This window comes from Silene latifolia, chromosome Y, assembly GCF_048544455.1.
Source record: "Silene latifolia isolate original U9 population chromosome Y, ASM4854445v1, whole genome shotgun sequence".
In the NCBI taxonomy this organism is placed as follows: Eukaryota; Viridiplantae; Streptophyta; class Magnoliopsida; order Caryophyllales; family Caryophyllaceae; genus Silene; species Silene latifolia.
The window spans coordinates 458,081,378-458,090,097 of record NC_133538.1 but is presented as its reverse complement, the minus strand read 5'-3'; the positions used below and the strand labels follow the sequence as shown (position 1 = coordinate 458,090,097).

The 8,720-nt window shown below is 35.0% G+C and overlaps 1 pseudogene; it reads right to left on the bottom strand.

Annotated features, from left to right (window-relative positions):
- Window positions 1-1,549: 1,549 nt before the first annotated feature.
- On the bottom strand, window positions 1,550-6,782 carry LOC141632858 (putative beta-1,3-galactosyltransferase 2; annotated as a pseudogene).
- Window positions 6,783-8,720: the final 1,938 nt, after the last annotated feature.

The following is an 8,720-nucleotide window of genomic DNA, read 5'->3' as shown; positions in this document are numbered from 1 at the left end:
TAAATGAATGTAAATAGTATAATAATAAATTATCAATAGAAGTTGAAGTGTTTTGTGAGGGAAATAACTTTAAAATTAATAGGATAAATACATATGACATTTGAAAAATAAACTTCGTATTATGTATAATTAAATATGACATTAGCAATAACAAAAGACGTATGTATTATGCATGCACATTTGTCATAACACAGTTCGCCCTAGGGCCTTTTAGCCTCGTAATACCTCATTTTTTTAATCGGAAGTTGTTATAAAATTGGATATTATAAATATATCGAAGGTTTTTTTTCCTTCTAATTTAATAAAAAGTGAACAAATACTAATGAATAATTTTTTAATATTAATAAATTGTAGATAATTAATTTATTTCATATTTTTAATAATAAAATTGTAAAATAATTAATTAATTCTCATTTCTAATAGGAAAATCATATTCCTAATTATAATAGAAACTTTTTAAATAATTATTATCTCCTAATTCTAATAGTATAATTGGAAAAAAAAACCCTTAATAAATTGTTAATTTATTTCCTATTTCTAATAGGAAAATGGTAAAATAATTAATTAATTCTCATTTCTAATAGAAAAATTATATTCTTAATTATAATAGAAAAATTATAAATAATTAATTATCTCCTACTTCTAATGCTAATAGTATAATTAGGAAAAAAAAAACCTTCTTTAGTTATATATATTGATGATTGATTCTATCAAATTGGAAAATAGCCGACACAGCCTAGTCAACCAATTTGTCAGGTCTATGGTTAGGGCTGAGCATGGGTCCAAGACCGGACCGGACCGGACCAAACCGGATCGGACCGAAGACCGAAAATAAATTTTTTGTGGACCGAAGACCGGACCTAAAACTTTCGGTCTTGGACCGGACCAAACCCGAAATATTCGGTCCGGTCCGGTCTTAGACCGAAATGGACCTAAAACTAATTCTTTCACTATTTCGTGTATGATGATTACATTTAAGTTTCACTAAATTAAATGTCGATGAATAATTAGACGATTGTTTTTGAGAAAAAAATACTCAATATTAATTTATAATGTCTTGTGAAAATAAAATGGTAATTTAGTTTATAATATTCTAATGATAGTCTTTATAAACATAAATATTCGGTCCATTTGGTCCGGACCTAAAATATCCGGGTTTGGTCCGGACCGGACCGAAGACCGAAAACTCAAAAAATGAGGACCGAAGACCGGACCTAAAAAATTCGGTCCGGGTTTGGTCCAGACCAAATGGTCCGGTCCGGTCCATTTTTCCGGTCCGGACCTAAAGTTGCTCACCCCTATCTATGGTAGAGCACAAAATCTCATTGTAGAGGGCTCAATTAGTGTTTTTCTTTTTTATTTTTAGAAAAACAAGACCTATACATAAACAAGTGCCCTCTTGATGAGAATGAATAATGCCATAATGGTGTTAAAGAGTGGTTATGATTATGTAGTTTGGCAGGAGTGGCTCGACCATTACAAAGAAACACAACTTTAATACAAAGAGAAGAGACATGATGGGATTCATAATGTAATCTCATGGAGTAATGATAACGTTTGAAAGGAAACTGTTGTTTTAAGGATGAGTAATCACTTTTTAGTCTTATTATTTTGTGACTATCAGCATTCAAAAAATGTATACAAATTCACACCAAAAGAATTCACTCTCCTCTCTATAAAAAAAATGGAGAGTAGAATCCTAACCAACCTATACTCTCTATCTCACTCACTCTCATTCTTTTACATTCACAAAATCAGCATCATTTTCTACATACGGTCGTATTACCTACAAATTGATCAAACTACGAAAAACACTTGATCATTGAGTCGATTCTTCCTGAGTTTGGAAGACTCTTTTTTCAGTAATGTTTGTAAAAGATACATCGGTCAGCCACTGGTTAGAAAGCTGAATTATTCCAAAGGGCATGCCTACTTTCACCACAACGTCGGTGGACCTCGCCCATCCTCTCCACTGACTTGCAGATGCCACTACAGCTCCAGTCAAATGATGCAACACAGACATTGCCTGCCTGAGCTTTCCACTCACAATCTGGTATGGGATATACACACAAATGCCAACACTTAATAGTTGTACTTTTTACAATTTTGCCTAGATAAACAAACATTAGCCTAACAAGCTCAAAGCCATAGTATCAGTACAACAGATTGTTCAGTTATTTGCAAAGCTAATTCAGTTAAGTTCAGACAAACTTTGTACTCCGTATAAAGTGAAGATAAGCAAAGATCAATACAATCCAGGTTAAAAAAAAAAATCAAAGAGCAATTGTTAATTGTAACATTCTTGGACGGAACGACTAATTATAAATGTGTTATCTAACTATTTTGTAACAGAATGATAGAGATGATACCAATTTAGGAACAAATATGTAATTATGTGAGAAGAATATTAGGTCATATATCATAGTGAGGAATACGGGGTTGTCTCCAGTCTCCACCTTATGACGTGATTAAGGCAAGTCGAATATTGTGCAAGCATTCTATTATCTTACATAGAACATACTTCGAAAAACTTTCCAGTTGAAACTCAACTTCCTATGTCGAGAAAATGGGTCTGAAATCAAAGATATTCTCCCGGCAGGCAGAGATAAATTAGTAGCACGGGGTGGTGACTGCTAACCCAAATACTTTCTCTTCCTCCTTGAATTCCTATGTACGCCACCCCAAATAAGTGAATAACCCTAGAAATACGAATAGTGAAAATCCAATCGGGATTTTGCTACCCTAGATCTGTACCTCAAGTCCCCAACCGGTTTTCATGAAACATGAAAACATTTAAGATCATTATGCATTAAGAGCTCTTCTAGATTCCTACCAGCTATGTTACTCAAACTTGGTTAGATATATCTAACATGAATTCATGTCAAAGTGTTGGACTCGGCTAGTTTATGGAAAAACAAATCATATTCTTGGTCTCAAATAAAGTGTCCCCTTGTCATATCCATCGCCAATAGTCGAGTGGTGGACACAAGTACGAGAGACAATATAAAGTCTGTGTAAACTAGGCTACCAAAAGAAAAGATTAAGTTTAAATAAATGAACACGTGCTGGAAAGAGACAGACACGAAGAAACTTACCAGGAGGAGTGCCACAACATAATCTGTGATCATCTATGTGCTGTACATCTAATCCGATAAACCAAGCACCTATTGAAACATCTTCATTTGCATACTTGTGCAGAACATGCCTGAAACATGAAAACCACAGAGTATAAAAACCAACTAATCATCAGAATTAACACGCCGTATTTGGCAATCGTAATCAACCACTCACTTATTTATTGATATATAAGGTGCTAAATCTTTTGAAACTGCATATAGTTGCCCTGTTGCATGCCGAAAGTATCTGTTTCCTTCATCTCCAAACTTCCAGTGCTCAGGCTCATGATACCTCACTCCCCTGCACGAAAATAAACATGCATTATTAAATGTCATCAGTTTTCTCCAGATAGTGTAGTGGATCATAGATCAAGGGAAAGAAAACTAACGTACTTTTGAGCAAGGACGGGACCAGATTTCATGCATCCTATGTATATCCTAGGCTTAGATCGATGTCGGATTAAGGTTGACGCTAGGGTTCCTGCAATATAGCAACATAAAATGAATCCTGGTAGATCATCAACACATAGACAGCCTTGCATGAACAATTTAACTCCAAGGTTAAACACCTCGAGCCTTGTTTAAGCTTTACACTTTACACGAAACACTCCTCCATTCCAATGCTTGCACTTTTCAAAATTCCGCCCACATTTTGAGAAGTGTAAATAACTCGTATGAATGGATAGTGTAGCCTTTCAAGTGCACAATACTGTTTATTGCTTTTCAAAAGAAATAACAGAAAAACTTATCTTCATTGTAGCAATATACGTCAGGGGGTAGGATTTGAAACAATTGAATTTAGTATAACAGAGAAACCCTTTACCTATATTTACATGTACATCATCATCAACTTTGACATAGAACTCAGCATCCCACATAGCGACAGCAGTTGCGAAATATATTTTCGTCTTTGCTGAAAGTTCAAGATATCCCTCAACATGTGGCTATCCTCATATCAGACGTGAAATAAGAACCAGGTTAAAATGGGATATTTAAAAGATCAACAAATTTAATATTAAACATCTGCCTTCTTTCTGGCATTGACATTTTACATGAACGATGGTCCAACTTTAACTGATCAACTCACCAGCCGTAGAAAGTCTCCATGCTTTTGATCTTCAGCCTCAATGGCTCTATCCAAGATACCACCAGCAGTAGCACTGATCATAACAGCAGCAAAAAGCACATAAGCTACGCAATAAATTGATGATCTTCTCTCTTGGTTTTTTGAGCTTCAACTAACAAAATAAAGAACTACGTACAAGAGCAATTCATTGAACCAAGCATATGACATCAATGGATATGCACTAATTTAAACGTATATAAAAGTTAACATTATGGTCTTATGCTTAAGAGAACGGTTGTTGCAAGCTACCGAGTGTAACAAGGGTACTAAAGATGCAATTTTAACGATGTATCATGTGATGAGGTGGTTTCAGTAGTTGTCATGCAAGGTGAGAGCACTCCTTACACAGCCCTATTCATAACCCAGGCAAGGAGCAAAACCAGAATGTGAAACTGGGGACATTGTTTGGAATTTGGATTATGGGTTTAGGGGGAAGGGAGGGAGGGATGAAATTCCTTTAGTTTGGATTGGGTTGGATGGAAATACCTAAATAGAGGGATCCATTTTCCTTCCATCAAGGCAAATCAAAATCCTTTTAGGGTGTGTTTGGATGGAGGGATTTGGAGGGAAAGGAAAGGGAAGGAGAGTAGGGAATTTAAAATTACTTGTTTGGATAAAAAAATAAGGGTGGAGGGAAATGGAGGTGGGGGGATTTGGAGGGATCCATTTTTTTTCCTCCAAGGCAAATCAAAATCTCTCCATAATAAGAAAGATTTGGAGGGAAATGTATCCAAACACCCACACCCCATTCCCCCTCCCCTTACCTTCCCTCCTTTTCCTTTCCCTTTTCCCCCCTCCCCTTTCTTTCCCTCCACTTTTGCTATCCAAACACACTCTTGAGGTAAGAAAGATTTGGACAGGAAGACCCTTGCTCCATTCTCCCTTTCCTACCCTGAGTACCCTTCATCTCTCTTTTCTCCCTTTCCCTCCTTATTTCCTATCCAAGCAATGCCGGTAAATCGGAAAAAGCACATAACATTCCAAGATTTAAATAAAATTTCATATGAGCATATTCTATCTTGTGTTGCAAAAGAGAACTTTTTATGATCCTGTCTTGAGAGTTGCCACGCTTAATATAGGGAAGACTGATGATAATTGATAAACATTGACAATTTGATCAGTCAGACCTTCGTGATTTGTAAAGAACGCATGCTAATCAAATATGACCATACAATTTTGACACAAAAGAAAAGGACCAAGTTACTTTGAGATTTCACTTTAGCTATGTGTTGTCTGTTGACATAATCTACACCCCTGTCATGACAAATAGACACTTCATTTTTGGCCAAAATAAACATGAAATGTTTTTACAAAATAGCTGTGCTGACTTTCGACAAGCATCCGCATCTGCCTTTTGCAGCTGAGTCTTAAGTAAAATGGCAAAAAGTACAAAATACTACATAACCAACCTGTGGCCAATGACAAATTTCATTACTATGCCCTTTTCTTCTTCTAGTTTCCTTCTCTTCTCTCCTGTTTAACGAAAATAAAGAAGTTAAAAATATTGGCTAATTTTCAACCTGATTTAAAGACAGAGGAGATCAGCAGATGATGTTGTCATAGAACTTTACAAACCTTAAGGCATCCAAGTAGCACGTACAGAATCTCGTCTCTTTCGGCTACTGAAAGCAGTGTTAATGCCAACTACCATCAAATATTTCCTTTTGCCACTAGATTCAGACACAGGGGATCCTTCCATTATAGATTCTTGTGTAGCCCTTGCAGAAGCTAGTTCTATCTCTAGGCTTGATATAGTTTTGTCAAGTGACCTGCATTAGAATGACATACAAATTTTATTAATACAAAAACTAATCTCCGACATCAACCTCAAAGTAACCACAATACCAAAGCATAAAGCTTACTGAGTTTCGGTATGTGTCTTTGAAGTCTCAAACTTTCCACCAATCTGCAAAAGCAAAATTATGCTGGTCAATAAGTAAAGGAGAAAGATTAACTATAAAATTTGGTGCAGCAAATCATGTATCAACGTACTTACTGTTTTTTCATGGGAGTTCTCCTCGATCAAATTTTGTCTTCCATCTTCTAGGGTAGCTCGTCAGAACAATACTTTCTCTTCAGGCTCTGACGAAATCCTGTAATGAAACGCATTCTAGGAGCATGAGTGCATGACATGGGATGTCCATTAATAGTACTTACTAATAGCATAAAGCAGAATTTTGATATATAAAAGCGAAACTAGCATACTGAATAATGGCCACATCATTGGCAAAGTCGCCACAAAATGGTCCTACATGATATACCCAAGTCCTGAACTATCTTTGACTATGATTTCTATCCCTTGAAGTCTTCCAATATAACGATCTCACAAAAACTAGGACATATTGCATAATCAGAGCAGAACAAGTTATCCTAGCAAAAACACGAATCCAAACTGATGCAGACTCAACAACATTCAGAGGTAACATAGTGACATTTTTTTTGGCCATACAATCCATCAAAAGCCTTATGTTAGGCCTCAAAATGTAAAAGGCAAATCTAAGATATTCAAGAGCTCTTGGTTGAATTGGAAGAGGACTCATCTGCTTAGCCTGAGGTCGCTATGTGCAAGCCCAAGGACTACAGCCGTATTAAAACGCATGAGTGAGAGTTTTGCCGTTTTATGTGGTCTTACTTATGTTCAAGTTTCAACTAAATTGGATAGAGCAACCGCAAATTGGCCAATCTAAGAAACAACTGCAAACATGCAACATAACACTTGCAAACATACAATCATGGGAAACTAAAATCCCATCAAAGTCTCAAAGTTCGAATCATTCAAGTCTCCCACTAACCTAACTATCAAAGCACAACATCCTAATGGGAAAATTAAATCACCTCAAAACATCTCATATCAGATAATGAAATGAAAGCTTTTCTTTACCATAATCAGGGAAAGATAAAAGGATCAAGTCATATCAATTTGGACAATTTCCAACCATTCAGAATGCCACCAAACTAATCATTGCTTCAAGTACAATTTACTATATTTGGAACAACAGAAAGTGAAATCCCTCCAACATGGTAATTTAGATGACAACTATTGATCATTGCCTCACAAAATGGAAATTCTCTAGTGAAAGAACAATCATTTTTTTCTAATAAACAATACAAATTTGGAAAGAAGGATTAAAAAGAGGAGAATCAGTCAAATTGCCAAGATTAGTGTTAATTGTGCAATTAAGCTGTCTTTTACTAAAAATTACTTCCTCCTATACATTTGGCTTCTATCATTGGATTAAAATACTCGTTACAAAATAATAAAAATGATGAGAACCAAATGAACCGGAGGGAGTATATCATTAAACCCATCAATCTGAGCATCTGAGCATAAATTCCAACTAATGACCAAAAACCCACCTCAGAAAACTCTCTAAATTATCAATTTAATCTACAAATACATAATTAAGAAGAGTAAATTACCAGCTAGTGTTAATTGTAAAAAGAAGAATCAATCAAACTGTCAAGATTAGTGTAATTGTGCAATTATGCTGACTGTAACTAAAACTTTGTCAGTAAACACATCAATCTGATTATAAATTTCAACCAAAAACCACCTCTCACTAAATTACACCCTCCATTCAACTCCACACTACCACTTTCTTTTTTCACGTTTGCAACGCGTCTTTTACGCGCTAAATATCGTAAACTACGTATTTGCAAAAAATATAAAAGTTAGATATTTTTAATGTACTCGTAACGACGAATAAAACAAGATCTCACATGAATATATTTTAACTTATGTATTGGGAGAAAATTGAAATTGAATGCTTAACTATAAATAGTGTACAAAATAGATAATGGTAGTGTGGAGTTGAATGGAGGGAGTATGAAATTAACCAAATAAATACTCGATTTTTCCCGTTTATTTATTTACCTTTTTATTCTTTGCGAGATGTATTTTAATAAAAGGTAAATAAATGATCGGGCCTAAGGGAGTACAGAATTAAGGAGAGTAAATTACCAGCTAGTGAAGAACATGCCAGCACAAAAACATCCAATACAAAGAAAAAACGTCAATTTACGAGAAAACAACACATTTTTGTGAGATGAATCATTTCCTCTACTCTTCCAAGACATAATTTTTCACTCAATTCTTCAATTTCTCTTCTTTTAAATTGAATTTCCCAAACAAAATTAGCTGATTGTAAACAAAACCCACTTCAATTAAAGATCCAAGAAACTCAAAAAACCATTTTACAAATCAAAGTAACAAAGTTTGCATCCTTCAGAAAAAAAGATTGGAATTTTCAGAATTGAATGAAGAATTGATTAATTTCTAAAATTGTCGGTGCTGTTGATTAGATTTTATTGAGGGAAAAATTGAATTGAGGGAAAAGAATAAAAATAAATGGAGGAAAATGTAAGTAATGAGCTAGTTTGGAGAAGTTGTCAGGGAATGCAGTCTTCTTAACGACGACCCACCTAATTTCAACTGTTTTTTTTAAGTATTAAAGAACGCAAAGTGTGGTTCATGGGAA